Genomic DNA, 15000 nt, shown 5'->3' with positions numbered 1-15000 from the left:
AGAGCTGGTGCCAGATACACAGCTTTCTTTCTGTGATGAACGTGACGTGGCTGCCTCTGTCAAGGGTACAGATTCAGCCACGTCCAGTAAAAAAGAAAAAAGCAAATCAACCGGTCCCTCACTTCAGGGGGCAACCGTTTCTTGTAGCACCGTAACCAAACGTCACAGGTCGAGAGACGGGGATTCCCCCACTGCCGTGAACTCCAGGGGGAAAGTGTCCAAGCTCTCAGATGTACGCGCCTCACGTGCGCGAGCTGAGACAGCGGCAGAGGGTGAAGGTGGTGATGGGTGAAGATTCACCCCCAGTGCAGGCTTGACCGTGACGGGATCGAACTCGGCTTTGAAAAAGGACTAATGGCTTCTGGTTTGCGCGCACATTGTAAGATGGCTTCGATTATCGGACTTCCCTTATGGCTTGCGATTCAAGTATACACGTTTTGTCACTGAATACGCGGGGACTACGTTCCCCTTGGAAGAGGAAATCATTGTTTAGATATCTAAAGGATAAAACATACGATGTTATATGTCTGCAAGAAACACACGCAACGCAAGAAGTGAGTAAGAAATGGGAAAAAGAGGAGGGGGGGGGGGGGGGGGGCAGGGAAGTTTGCTTGTAGTGACTTTACTGCACATAGCTCAGGACAAATCATTTTGTTTAGGAAAAATTTTGTTCAGGGGAACCACATGCATGAACAACCGTTCAGAAATTCAATGATCTAATTAAAGAGAATGATTTATATGATGTTTGGAGATTATTTCATCCACAGGAAAAACAGTTTACATGGTGCAAGAAGAATCCTTTCATCACCAGAAGGTTGGATTATGTACTAACAAATTCGGATTTATTTGATAAAACACTGGAATCTGAAATTCACTCTTTGCCCTCTACTGATCACAGAGGGTGCACTGTTACTATGAAGTTAGCTAATACTGAAAGAGGACCAGGACTGTGGAAGTTTAATAACTCATTGTTGAAAGACATAGAATACGTTAATAAAATGAATGAATTGATTATAGAGCAGGTTTCTGGCATTAAGGATGGATCGGGTTATCAAGTTGAATGGGAGCTATTAAAGTTAAAAATAAAAGATTTCTCTATGAATTATAGTAAACTCAAAAGTATAAACAACAAAAATGCATCAAGAAAGTTGTATGGCAGGCTGAATGAAATTGATGTTCAGTTAGCAGCTAGTCCACAATCTGTTCCACTCCAGAATGAGCGTAGTCAGTTAGCTTTGAAGACAGAAATAATAGAAAGACATAAAGTACAGGCAGCACAGGTAAGAGCTAGAGTGAAATGGGTGGAAGATGGCGAGAAGAATTCTAAATACTTTTTGGGGTTGGAAAAATCAAGGGCAAATTCCAAAGTGATGGCAGGGGTTCTAAACGAAAATAATGTATTAGTAACCCAGCAATCGGAAATACTGAAAGTACAAAAACACTTTTTTTCTCAATTATATAAAAAGAAAATACCTTCTAACGATATGTCTGAAAATAGACAGATTTTTGGCCAACACTGATGTTCCACGCATCTCTGAGACGCAAAAAAAGGATTGTGAGGGTGCAATGACAGAACATGAGCTGCTAAATGCCCTCAAATGCTTGAATAATGGCTCTTCTCCTGACTGCGATGGAATCACAGTTGAGTTTCTAAAGGTTTTTTGGCTACATTTAAAAGGCTTACTAACACTGTCACTAAATTATTCTTTCACAAAAGGAACACTTTCAGCAACACAAAGAAAGGCAGTAAATACATTGATACACAAAGGTAAAGAACTGCCAAGAAACAATTTAAAAAACTGGCGACCCATTTCACTGACAAACGGTGATTATAAACTTTTAGCTAAGACTTTGGCCATTCGCTTGAGTCAAGTAATTCATGATTTAGTTAGTACTGATCAAGTGGGTTATATTAAAGGTCGGCGAGTTTCCACATTACTAAGACTCATTGATGATGTTGTTGAACAGTTAAATGTAGAAAATAAACCTGGCTTATTGGTGAGTATAGATTATTCACAGGCATTTGATAGAATTTCAAAGGATTTTATGATTAGTGCATTTAAGAAATTTGGCTTTGGTAGCGACTTTATTCAATGGGTAAAAGCAATTATGGCTAATACTCAAAGTTGTGTCACATACTGTGGTTGGATATCAGTGTATTTTCCCGTCGAGCCGGGAATTCGTCAAGGATGTCCCTTTTCACCGTTAGCTTTTGTTTTCGCCATTGAAATTCTAGCTATAAAGATACGTGGTTGTAGACATATAAAAGGAATAGAGTTAGGACAACCCGATGATAATTTGTACCTTAGATTACTGAAAATAGCTATGTATGCAGATGATGTTACTTTATTTTTGCAGGATGAACATGATATGTTACACGTGTTAAACATATTTCAAGATTTTTCTAGGTTTTCAGGGCTGGAAATAAATCACTATAAATCAGTTGCAATGTGGCTAGGAAGTAAAAAAGATTGTACTGATACTTTTTATGGATTTCTTTGGAGGAAAAAGATTAAAATTCTTGGCATTTTTTACGCCAACAATACTTCTGCGTCCTCTTTAGAAGAGAACTGGGTGTACAGAATTGAGAATATCAAAAGAATTATTCATTCATGGGAAAAGAGAGACTTAAGTTTAATTGGAAAGATAAACATAATAAAAACTTTTCTTATTTCCCAGATTGTTTACATTATGCAGGCTTTCATTATTCCAGAAAAGGTACTTACATCGATCAATCAAATACTCTTTAAATTTCTTTGGCGTAAACAGAATTGCAACAAAAAAGCTTTTGAGAAAGTTAAGAGAAGTGTAGTATGCAGTGGTTTTGAACGGAGGGGGGGGGGGGGGGGGGGTGGCTAAAGATGATTGATGTTAGGCAAATGCAGTCAGCGTTTCTTTTGCAATGGGTGGTGCGTCTTTGTAGTGCAGGAGAACACGAAAAATGGGTTCATGTACCCAGGAAAATGTTTGCTAATTTTGGTGTATTTAATATATGTTTTTTCACAAACGTAAAGAGTACTGTATTTAAGTATTTGCACTTGGTTAATTCTCAGTTTTGGAGGATGGTTTTGCAAACATGGTTAGATCTTAATGTGCAAGCAGGTGAAACACCATATTTAAACCTATTATGGAATAACAGACACTTAAAGTATCAGGGAAACGTTCTTTTCTTTCTAGATTGGGTCAGGGGTGGGATAATACATGTAAAAGACAGGGGGTACCTGGCTTCGGTCGGGGGACGTTGAAACACACACACACACACACACACACACACACACACACACACACACACACACACTCTCTCTCTCTCTCTCTCTCTCTCTCTCTCTCTCTCACACACACACACACACACACACACTCTCTCTCTCTCTCACACACACACACACACACACACACACACTCTCTCTCTCTCTCTCTCTCTCTCTCTCACACACACACACACACACACACACACACACACAAGCAAGCAAGCAAGCAAGCAAATACAAACAAAGGGTGGTGGGGGGGGGGGGGGAACTTTTGGGGGACGGGGCAGATGCTTTGATGAAGTCCGGCAGATCAGGGGGACCGAAACAGCATGGGAGAAGAGAAAGGGGGCGGCGTGTGTGTGGGAGGGCTGGAGGGGGCGGGGGGGGGGGGGGGGGGGGCGGAAGACGGGGGGGGGGGGGGGGGGGGGGGGGGGGGGCTGATACGCGGTTTCTACCCGGGGGGGACCTACAGAGGGTAGGGACGGTTTGCTGCGGGGGATCTTACACCGGGTCTTTATGATGCTCTGGTATTTTTGTGCGCAGACTGTGATGTATGATTGACTGCTGTGGCAATCTCATCAGTGGATTCAGTTTATGCCGGTAGTGCCTGCCAGTGCAGTGCGAGTTTTTTTAATTTTTTTTATTTCGAAACTGTAGGGGGAAACGACTTGTCAGTGTGTCTGTCTGACGTGCGTTTGTGTCTTTTTGTTTGTTTGTGTCTTTTTGTTTGTTTGTTTGTGCAGTGGATTTGGTGTGATCTGGGTGCTCGTCGGAATGTTCCGCTTGCAACTTCACAAAGATAAGTGCTCCCAGAACACGAGTGGTGAAAAACTGAACAAAAAAGAACAAGAAAACATTCTCATAATAATACTCCGAAAAAGAAAGAAACATGCACAGAAGCTACACCAGTTCCAGACACACACACACACGCACGCACGCACGCACACACACGCACGCACGCACACACACACGCACGCGCGCACGCACGCACGCACGCACGCACACACACACACACCGTCACACATTCCAGTCCCGACAAAAATTAATATGATCTCCCCAGCACGTGAGCAGTAAAAGAGCACTCAACTCGCAACGCCACCCATGCGTGTAACAGTTTATCCCCCTTCCCTCTCTCTCTCTCTCTCTGCCCCCCCCCCCCCCCCCCCCTCCCCCCCTTCTCTCTCTCTCTCTCTCTCTCTGTGCACACTCTCCCTTGGCAGCACTGTTTGGTGTGCACACTGTTGCTGGGAAGACGCCGAGTTTTCTGAGAATCTGATTCTCAAGTGTAGTACATTGGGAATTACTGAAAGGTTTGATCGTTACCGATGTGACTGCTTCTTTTTTTCTCTCCTGACATATGTATCGTGGTTATTATTATCATCATCATTATTTTTATTAGTAGTAGTAGTAGTAGTAGCAGTAGTAGTAGTAGATGTAGTAGCAGCAGCAGCAGCAGCAGTAGTAGTAGTAGTATTAGCATGATGATGATGCGTTTTTAGTGTAATGTTTAAAAAAAAAAAGAAAAAAAAGAAGAAAAAGTATGTTTAGTGTCATGTTTAAAAAAAGTATGTTACATATCATGGTCATCGTCCTATTCTTGAAGTTCTCTAAGACAAACCAAGTTATCATCCTTTTTTTTGTTTTTTTGTTTTTTTGTTGTAAATTAGTATTTTGAAAACTTTTTTTTTGTATCAGTTTCGCCCTGTGCAGACAGTTTTTCTTCTTCCGTCTGTTCTTGTGTGGCTTTTTCTTGACGGTGGGATTCATACACTGTGTTGCAGTCAGTGTCATGTATTGTGATCATGTTGTACTGTTTCAGACTCAATGAGCTGTATCAGAGAAATTGCCCGTGCATACAATGTCATTGTATCAGTGTCCTTGTATGTCAACTAGGCATAATGAAAGCGCCACTGAACTGTCAGGGATTAGGATATATCTTTAAAAAAAAGAAAAGAAAAAAAAAGAGAATATATTTTCCTACACTTAATGACAAAAAGTCATTTTGCGAATGCGATTTATAGAATACCCATTTTTACTACCAAACGTGAAAGATACGTAACCTTGGAATGGGAATACTAATGTTTCTTTGCATCTTATATATCAAATGCAAGAGGAGTGGCAATGTCATTTAACAAATTTGAGTTTAAAAATCGCAGCATAGAAAAATACATTCTTGATATAATAGAATATTATTTCAACGAAAACGTATTTGTAGGTGATTGAAACTTAGTTCTTGGCCCATATTCAGACGATTGCAATTACAACAATGTAAACAACCCAAGAACCGAAAAGTTGTAGAAAACATAACGTTTGAAAGTAACATGTGTGGAGAAAAAATAGCCCCTTAGTTAAACGATTTACAAGAAGAACTATACCTCTGAAGTTGGGAAGATTGGGAAGATCGGACTTTTTTCTTCTGTCTGAAAGTCTAATGTGGAATTACAAAGGTAGGTATACATACGCTATCCCTGGATACAGATCAAATCATTCGACGACAACTCTGAAAGTGAAATTTGGCAAAAATATAGAACACAGCACATCCGGGAAATGTAAATCTACGTTATCAAGAGATAAAAACCCACGTAGACGAAATAAATAAGATTATAGATGATGTAATATCAGAGATTTCCACTGAACACACATTTACGAAATTCAGCTCTATGTTAATAAGAGATGATACGCAGATGAAATGAATAAGGTTATCGATTATGTATTATCCCTGTATTCTACTGAAAATCAGGATACTGTTTTAGTGAAAAATTTCTCATTGATGGAATAAGACCTTAGTGTTTGAGATAAATCTATTGTTTATTACTTTTCAGAAAAATAAGACGTGTATGCCACTACGAAGAAAATAGATCAAAGGAGAAGACAGAGAGGTCGAACACAAAAATCGAACAACTAGAAAAAAAAGAAGAAGGGAGGACCAGGCAGAAGATATAAAGATGTGAAAGGACGTAAACCAGTAATTAGTCTGAATAAAAAAATTAAAAAAAGAGCACAAAATTAAAGGAGTCATGTTGATATACAGAACAAAGCGGATAGCACCAATAATTAGTCTGAATAAGAAAGCACAAAATTAAAGGAATCATGCTGATGTACAGAACAGCACCAATAATTAGTCTGCGCTTGAATTGTAAGGTCCTGGGTCAAGATAGCCGAATTATTAGAGCGTTGGACTTTTGTTGTGTGTGTGGGCGGGAGATGGGAGGGGGTGGGGGGAAGAAGTGTACTTTTATATCTGTTTCGTCTGACATACATGTGTTTATTAACTTTAATCATTCAGCCTAAGAAAGTGTGTGAACACTTTTCACCTGTATTCACCAGTCTGGCAGCGCTGGACATGTAGCCCTTCCATTGATGTACATAGAAATAAGAAAATCAAGGGGAAAAATGCACCAATTTACCCCCCACCCCCACCCCCCTCCAAAAAAGGGGATTTCTGTCAATCCCGGTATCAGTTATGTTTCTTTCACTGTTGCTAAACGAAAATTGATCTCCGAAACGGGCATGTAGGATTTAGGGGTTATGAAAATATTAATGTGGATAGAGTAAAACATTAATGGGGTCAGGTCTGCTCCCGCCTGTGCGACATCCCCAGTCAGCACCAGCTGGTGTCGCTGTGCACAGGTTCAGGCAGGCAGATCGTTATACTGCACAGCTGAAGGCAGGAGTGACCTACGGCCTGTGCTGAAGACAGTGTCAGCAGTCTCATCTAAACAGTATGAAAGAGACAGCGAGTTTTGTTAGCAGCAGCAAGGAAAGAAAGAACGAAGATTGTCCTAATTTACGTAATTGACAGAGCAGAGTGCGACACGAATGTTTGACATGCGCATCCATGTGCTGAAGATAGTGTCAGCAGTTGAGCACAGAAAGTGGTGTCCTTAGGGTGTCTTGTCTTCAGGTCCTGTCAAGCCTGTTTTGGTGTTGCCCCGTAGAGAGAGGGGGAAAAACAACAAAGGCCAACCACAGTCCAGTGAAATTGTTGACGTTTTGCGCCCTGAATAATTGACGGAACATTGTCAGCAGTTTTTTTAATTTATTATTACTTTTTTTTTTTTTTTGGGGGGGGGGGGGGGGGGGGGGGGGTCACAGCAAGTGGTGTCCTGAGTCAATTCTGTTTTTGTGTTCATTCAGTGGAAAACAGGTTGGTTTGTTGCAATGCAGTGTTGCCATCATATGGTGACTTAATTGTTTTGGGTGATTCATGTTCGTTGGTTGTTTATGTGTGTTGCAAAAGGGTGTGAAGCTGTGTAATTTGTCGCCCAGGTATTCCTGTTTGCAGCACGTGTCGCGCTTTATAATTTGTCTGCTCTTTTTGCGTCTGTGCTTTTTCTGTTTTTTTCCCCCGTGCTGTCAAATTGTAGGTATAAACGTTGGTTGACAGTGAAGGAGAGATGCAACTGTAGTTTGTGTGACTGCGTGTCCAATGGTCCATTCTTCAATTGAAGAAAGGTGTTTGGGGCTTAAAAAAGGCTGAAGAAAGAAAGGGGGGGTGGAGGAGGCGTTGGGGGGGTGGGGGGTGGGGGTGCCGGTGTGTGTGGACTGATCCATATTAGCTCCATCATATCTAGTATTAAAAAAAAAACAACACCGGTAATACAGGAGCAGATGCTTGGGTTGGAAGGGAAGGAGGGGGTTGAGGGGGGTGGGGTGGGGGGAGTAGGCGTACAGACAAACACGTTTAAAGCATCTGTGATGTTCAGTCATTCTCTCTCTGCACGACACATCCGTTGGGGGTGTTTTGCTTTGAAGGCTGCTTTTAGTGGATTCTTTCTTTTTGTGACCGCGGGTGGCACAGCACAGGAGTGCTTGTGACGCATTCGTAACTGAGTGACGTGTTGCTGCTTGCTGCGAGACTGCATGCTATTGTATGTATGTATGTATGTATGTGTTCTTTCGTTCCGTCTTTTCGCGAATGTACGTACGTCAAGGCGGATCTTCTTGTGCTAAATCACAGTAGAAATGAATTACAATTCTCAACAAAACACACACACACACACACACACACGTACCACAACACAACACAACAGCACACAAAATAACAAACCACCACAAAGTATCACGGTACTCTTGTTCACGGACATTCCCACCCAAATTGTCTGCCCAGTACTGAAACACCAACGCAGCAGAGGCCAATTTCAAAGAGATGCGTCTGTTAGTGTGTGTACTCCCCCCCCCCTCCCCCCTCCTCTAAGCAATGGCTTCTTATTGAGTTTTTCTCAGGGACAGATGTAGAGAGCTCCAGACAGTGAGACCAAAGACAGAAAGATATTTGTAAAGCAAAGGTCCCCGAGGGAGAACCGAGGAACTAGAAGCAGAGAGGTATCGTATCAAGAGATCGTAGCACTCTAGAAGGATGGTATAGATGGACAGGACCAGAAAGATACGGTGGCATGTTACTGTGATACAGACACTGAAAGACAATCTTGATTTGGATTCTAATCTTCAAAGGTAGCCAGTTAAGTGTTCTGAGCAGTGGTGTTGCATTCTCGTACATTGGTTTACGGAATACGAATCGGGCCCCATGGTTCTGAATACGTTAAAGTATATTCAGTTTGTTACTGGGATCAGGGAGAACTGCTAAGAGAGGGTTACAGACAACAGTCTAATCTAAATAGTATGAAAGAGACAGCGAGTTTCGTTGGCAGCAGCAAGGAAAGAAAGAACGAAGTTTGTCCTAATTTGCGTAATTGACAGAGCAAATGTTTGACATGCGCATCCATTGAGAGTGTTTCGTCTAAATAGAAGCCAAGGTTTCTAATAAACCAGGAGAATGGTATGTCACAGCCAGGGATGGACATTGGGTTAGAGGTGACCTGGTTGATCTTTGTGCCAATGGCTGTAAGACCAGTTTTATCTTCAATCATCTTCAGCTTAATTGTTCTCACTCATCCTTCAGCCACAATCTCAATACAATTTTTCAAACTACAAGCAAAAGTCGGAAAATCTTAGGGGAAATTGAGTTGTGGAATTGGGAATCATCAGCAAAGAACTGATATGAGTGACGTGACTGACGAATGACAGGGCTGAGGGACTGTGTATACTTAGTGAATAAAATGGACCCAAGACTGAGCCTTGTGGCACTCCATACTTAACACAAATGGAGCACATTAATTTTTTCATGACCAACAAGGACAGACATGCTTACAACAAGTTGTACATGACATGAACCAATCCTGAGCCGTTCCAGAACAGCCAAAGGTGGTGAACAACCATGTAATGAGGAAATTAAGGTCAATGGTGCAAAATGCTTCCGGCAGGTCAAGCAGTGACAAAATAGACACACGAACACTGTCAGAGGCATGAAAGCGTTCATCAATCACGCGTAACAGTGCGGTTTCGGTGCAATGGCACTTACGGTAGGCTGACTGAAACGGCTCTAGAACGCTGTGAAAATCTAAATGCTGCAGCAACTGTCTCAGCACAATATGTTACAACACTTTTGCTTGAACAACACACACACAAAATCATCAACGACAACAACAAAAGAACAAACAAACAAAAGAAACAAAAAATTGTGTGTGTGTTGTGTTGTGTGTGTGTGTGTGTGTGTGTGTGTGTGTGTGTGTGTGTGTGTGTGTGTGTGTGAGAGAGAGAGAGAGAGAGAGAGAGAGAGAGAGAGAGAGTAATACCACACGTTTTTCGTTCTCAGCTCTTTGTGCAAACCAGTTCTGTTGAAAACAATCAATAAGGCGCTGTTTGAATTTGAATTAAAATGCCGTTTTGTTTCCCGCCTCTTGAGTGACCCAGAATACACCAATGTTATTCTCCATCAACACCTTCACAACGGGGACACGAAGTGGCTTTTTTTTCTTTTCAAAATAGTAACAGATTTAATGAATATAGGATGCTTAAATTGACCAATTGTGTTGAACCATATATTGAAATTACAGTGAGCAGATATGTCAAATATGCTTTATCAAAACTAAGATTTGGTGTCCATGATATTGCTTTTTTTTCTTTCTTTTTTTTTTTCTTTTTTTTTTTTTTGTACCCGGACTTTCTTGGGTCGACCACCGTTTTATTTTGTATATAAATCACACAATGCCAAAGAAATCAATAGCGTTTATGGAATAAATACGACTTTTCATTCACTGATTTTGGGCTTGTTACAATAATATGGAAGGAAAATGTACAAGTCATACAATTAAGTGTACAAAACTTGGAATCTATGTTTTTCTTTGTTTTTGTTTTTTTGTTGTTGTTGTTTTTTCACCTTCATTCATACACAATTCTATGCCTGTCTGTTTCTTCATATATGGACAATCACGTTGCAAAACTTTAGTGTTGGAAGATTGTTTGGTTTGTCTGGCGGGTGGGGAGGGGGGGGGGGGGGGGGGGGGGGTTCATGCTCTGGTGTGCTTTCTGTGTGCATATTTGTCTCTTTCTCACTTCTTATTTGATCATTTGACGTTATTTGTTACAAATAACGACACGAAGTGGCTTAGCTTTATGGCTTATACAGATAGATTTTATGTAGCTGTGGCTCGCCCAACGCCTTTTTTTAAAATTTTTTTATTTTTTTTTTTAAAGCTAATAAATATGTCTATGTGTCTTGAGAGGGAAATCAGTCGATAGGAAAAACACTAAAAACTGCACGCAGGAAAAAAAAACATAACTGGGTTGCACTCTAAGTGTAGCGACGCGCTGTCTCAGGGGAGAGCAGCCCGAATTTCACACAGAGAAATCTGTTGTGGAAAAAAACAACAGAAAAAAGAAAAGAGAAATACAAATACGAACATATCTGAATGTGATGCTTCCAGCAGTCGTGAAGGCCGCCATTTTCCATAATGTTGTGAAGTCACAGGTACAAAGACTCGTTTTTGCTTTTGACTGACTCGCGAAGCAAATCGAAACGAATTCGATTTTAAAAAAATGTGCGAAGACATTAAAAAAAAAAAAAGAAAAAGAAAAAGAAAAACTGCTGGAAAAAACTGACTGTGTTTGAACATATTTGGTTTTGTTCCCTACAATCTTCAGAGAGGGAAGGAGGAAGGGAGAGAGAGGGGGAGAGAAAGGGAGGAAGGGAGAAAGGGAAGGAGAAAGAGAGGAGGGGGAGGGAGAGAGAGAGTTTACGGAAGAAGAGTAAAAACAAGTTGCTGCTGAAAGGTCAACAACATTGATCAGACCAACTATTTGACTGTCGCAGCTTTTGAAAACGAGAAACATGATGGGCCTGCTGATTGAATCACAGAAGATACGTCGTGTCCTGCAGTTGTTTCAAACCCCAGCAGTCCTGAAGCTGGTTTTGAGCAGTCTTTGTGACGTGGCAATTAACCCACTTCTGTTTCTTTTCTAGAGAGCCAAGCCCAATATGGCTGCGCCATGTGTTGCGTCAATCTGATAGTCTGAATCAATATAACTGCTTTGATGCGTAGATATATAGTCTGAATCAATATAACTGCTTTAATGCGTAGATATGTTCAGCTGCATGCAAGGTTCTGTAATTATTTACCCGTTGGCCAGGTTTTTAGAGCATTCATTATTTCACTTTGTAACCCTTTTAACGTCAGAGACCCAGTGACAATGTCCCATTTCATCTGGTCGGCCGAACATTTCATAATCCTGTTTACATAATATGCGTATTACAGGTAGTCGAATTAGTTTTATCCACCATCTCAGACATGAACATAAGTTCTTATACAAAGTGGATACCTGCCTGATTCTCCGTACCATATTTTATTTTAGGAGCGAAGGGCACATGATTACAGAAACCGTTTATTAGAGTATGTACATTTTCCATCTGTTGGGAGAGAGAGAGAGAGAGAGAGAGAGAGAGAGAGAGAGAGAGAGAGAGAGAGAGAGAGAAACGAACCGTTTTGATGTAAGGCCATCCACCTGTATAGCCTACATATGGTTGCACGTGTTGTACACACATATATAAAAACCAAACTTTGAACTGGATGACAGAGAGAGAGAGAGAGAGAGAGAGAGAGAGAGAGAGAGAGAATCATTTACTCATTATTAGGCCATATAAAGACACAGTATAGTCAGGTTCAGAATGTTAAACTGACGTATCAACAGCGAGGGTGAGAGAGTGAGAGAGAGAGGGAGGGAGAGAGAGAGAGGGAGAGAGAGACAAACACACACACACACAGACACAGAGAAAGGGAGGGAGGGAGGGAGAGAGAGAAAGGGAGAGAGAGAGGGGGGGGAGAGAGAGAGAAAGGGAGGGAGGGAAGAGAGAGGGAAGGAGAGAGAGAAAGGTAGTGATGGAGAGAGAGAGGGGGGAGGGAGAGAGAGAGAGAGAGAGAGAGAGAGAGAGAGAGAGAGAGAGAATGAATGAATGAATGAATGAATCTTTATTTTCCAACGGTGAAGACATTAGCACTTTGGCCGACTTGCACATCTGCCGTTCTTCTAAGAGTGACACAAACATATACGCATATAAACGTTGATACACTTCATGCATGTATAATGTACAAGTATAACACAGCGTCAAACAGAGAGACACAACATCGCTCACATCTGCACGAAACGGAAGCGAGTAACACACACACACAGACACACACACACAGACACACAGACACACACCAAGGGAAGAACAACATACAGAGAGGGAGAGAGATAGTTTATGATTCTGTTTGGTAAAAACACAGACTGAGTAACAAAAACTTTTTTGTGCATATAGTGTGGCATGTGTCGTATGTGTGTGTGTGTGTGTGTGTGTGTGTGTGTGTGTGTGTGTGTCTGTCTGTCTGTCTGTTAGCGTTTGTGTGTTTGCACGCCTCTGCAAGTGAGCACGCGTATTCGTTTTTTTTTCATTCTCTTGTTTAACGCCCGTCCATCATTGTAATCCAACCCCCCACAACCCCCCCACCTCCTCCCACCCATCCTTGCCTCATCTAATCACTCCTTTTCCTTTCTCCTGAATTTGCATTCTCTCTCTCTCTCTCTGTCTCTCTCTCTCACAGCGTTTTACGAATGTTGACATCATTAAAATGCTGCAAACATGAGGTTATCATACTGAATAGGTGTCCAGAGACAAAGAATACCACTTTTTTTTTTTTTTGTTTTTTTGTTGACACACTTGAGTAAACAAAGTGAGTCTATGTTTTAACCTGGTGTTCAGTTGTCTGAGTGTGTGTGTGTGTGTGTGTGTGTGTGTCCGTGGTAAACTTAAACATTGACATTTTCTCTGCAAATACTTTGTCAGTTGACACCAAATTTGGTATAAAAATAGGAAAAATTCAATTCTTTCCAGTTATCTTGTTTAAAACAATATTTCACCTCTGGGATGGGAACAAAAAAATTAAAAAAGAAGCCAAATTATATGCAAACTGAATTTACTGTTATATTTATATTTTTTTAATTCTCTAAACTTGGCACTTTGATATGATATTCTGACACAACAACAAGAGCAGTCATTTTTATCATTTTTTGTTCAAACAGGAGCTTCTTTTGCTAAGCATGGAAGTTATATTTATTTTGCATGTCTTTGGTGCAGATAGTAAAAAAAGGGAAATTAATCTGTAATTAATGCTAGGGGGCTTAATTTGCTTTAAACTGATCTTTCTCATCTTAAATATTACATTTTGAAATTATACTCAATACATAAAAAGCTTGTGTGTTCTACTCTCAGTGTACAGGGCTTTCACTATGTTCATTCGCCCAAGTGGTATTTTTCGGAAAATACTAAAATCAATACGACGAGTGGACTTTATAGATCTATTGGCTGAGCCCTGAAGGTCATGGGCAAAAATCAATTGCGTACACATATTTATACATATTCAAAGCGCGTGCTCATATTCTTCGCGAACGCAAACGTCGCTGTTTTGTTTCAAGTTGTCGACCTGCCCGTTCAATCCTATATTCAATGGACAATACACGATAACATGTTATGGAAAGTTGGAAAAGGAGACCGTTAAATATTTATTCAGAGAAAGATTTGTGAACGCCTCATCACTTACTGGATTATGCCCCAAACTGCCCAAAAATATCCATAGAATCAGTGGGAATTCACAGTTAGAAATAATAAACCATGAGAGTTGATACCCTGGAATTGATGAAACGCAAATATTTCCAGTCTTGACTTTTCTCAAAATGAAGTCCTTTTCACTTCATATGACGTTTAAAATACTTGTACTTGGCTTTACATGTTATTAGTTTAACAAAATACTCAATTTTCATATTAACTTTGAAAACTCTAAAACTAGAATGAACATAAAAGATAAATTGAATGCAACTAAACTTGTACATCTATCTAGATCCAGAGAAAACGGCTAAATCTTGCAGTTTGATTGCGGCGATAGCCACGTCTCCTTCACCGCGGACTTAAAAAGATTTTTTAATTGTCCTTAAAGATTTTTTGAATGTCCAAGATACACCAGAATAATACAATTTAAACAGCGTTCTCACTGCGAATACCGCAATCGATTTATCGCCCTTTAATAAAGCATGTTTATTTGTATTATATTTTAGAACGTCATTTAAGGAGCCACGATAGTGTAATGGATAAGACAGTTTCTTCTCATCTGAACACGCAGGGTTCGAATCTGCTTTTTTTTTTCTTTTTCTTTTAACCCGAAGCTCTATAATAACAAATACAGAACACATTTTAACGATGAGGTGGGTTTTTATTGTTTTTTTTTAAGTGTATCACAAGTGAGTCTTGAAGGCCTTGCCTCTCTTGTTTTTTTTTTGGTTTTTTGGTTGTTTTTTTTGTTTTTTTAATGCAGAAGGCTACAGGTTGGGCCATTCAGACACCCAATGGAGATCAGATGGGGTCTCTGTCTGGAGGCTGAGGGAG

At 40.6% G+C, this 15000-nt stretch overlaps 1 protein-coding gene across 3 annotated transcripts in view; it reads left to right on the top strand.

Annotated features, from left to right (window-relative positions):
- Window positions 1–15000, top strand: part of LOC143279373 (organic cation transporter protein-like) — a 33726-nt gene that overhangs the window by 1472 nt on the left and 17254 nt on the right. For 2 of the 3 annotated variants that reach the window (XM_076583401.1, XM_076583403.1), the window contains exon 1: window positions 4446–4558. The exons of the other annotated variant lie outside the window; for it this stretch is intronic. The gene's annotated coding sequence lies outside the window, so the exon portion shown is untranslated. Of the gene's footprint in view, window positions 1–4445; window positions 4559–15000 lie in introns of those variants that run through there. 3 annotated transcript variants of the gene reach the window in all.

This window comes from Babylonia areolata, chromosome 2 (assembly GCF_041734735.1).
Source record: "Babylonia areolata isolate BAREFJ2019XMU chromosome 2, ASM4173473v1, whole genome shotgun sequence".
Lineage (NCBI taxonomy): Eukaryota > Metazoa > Mollusca > Gastropoda > Neogastropoda > Buccinidae > Babylonia > Babylonia areolata.
Note: the sequence above shows the minus strand (reverse complement) of the source record. Positions and strands in the feature narration are given on the sequence as shown.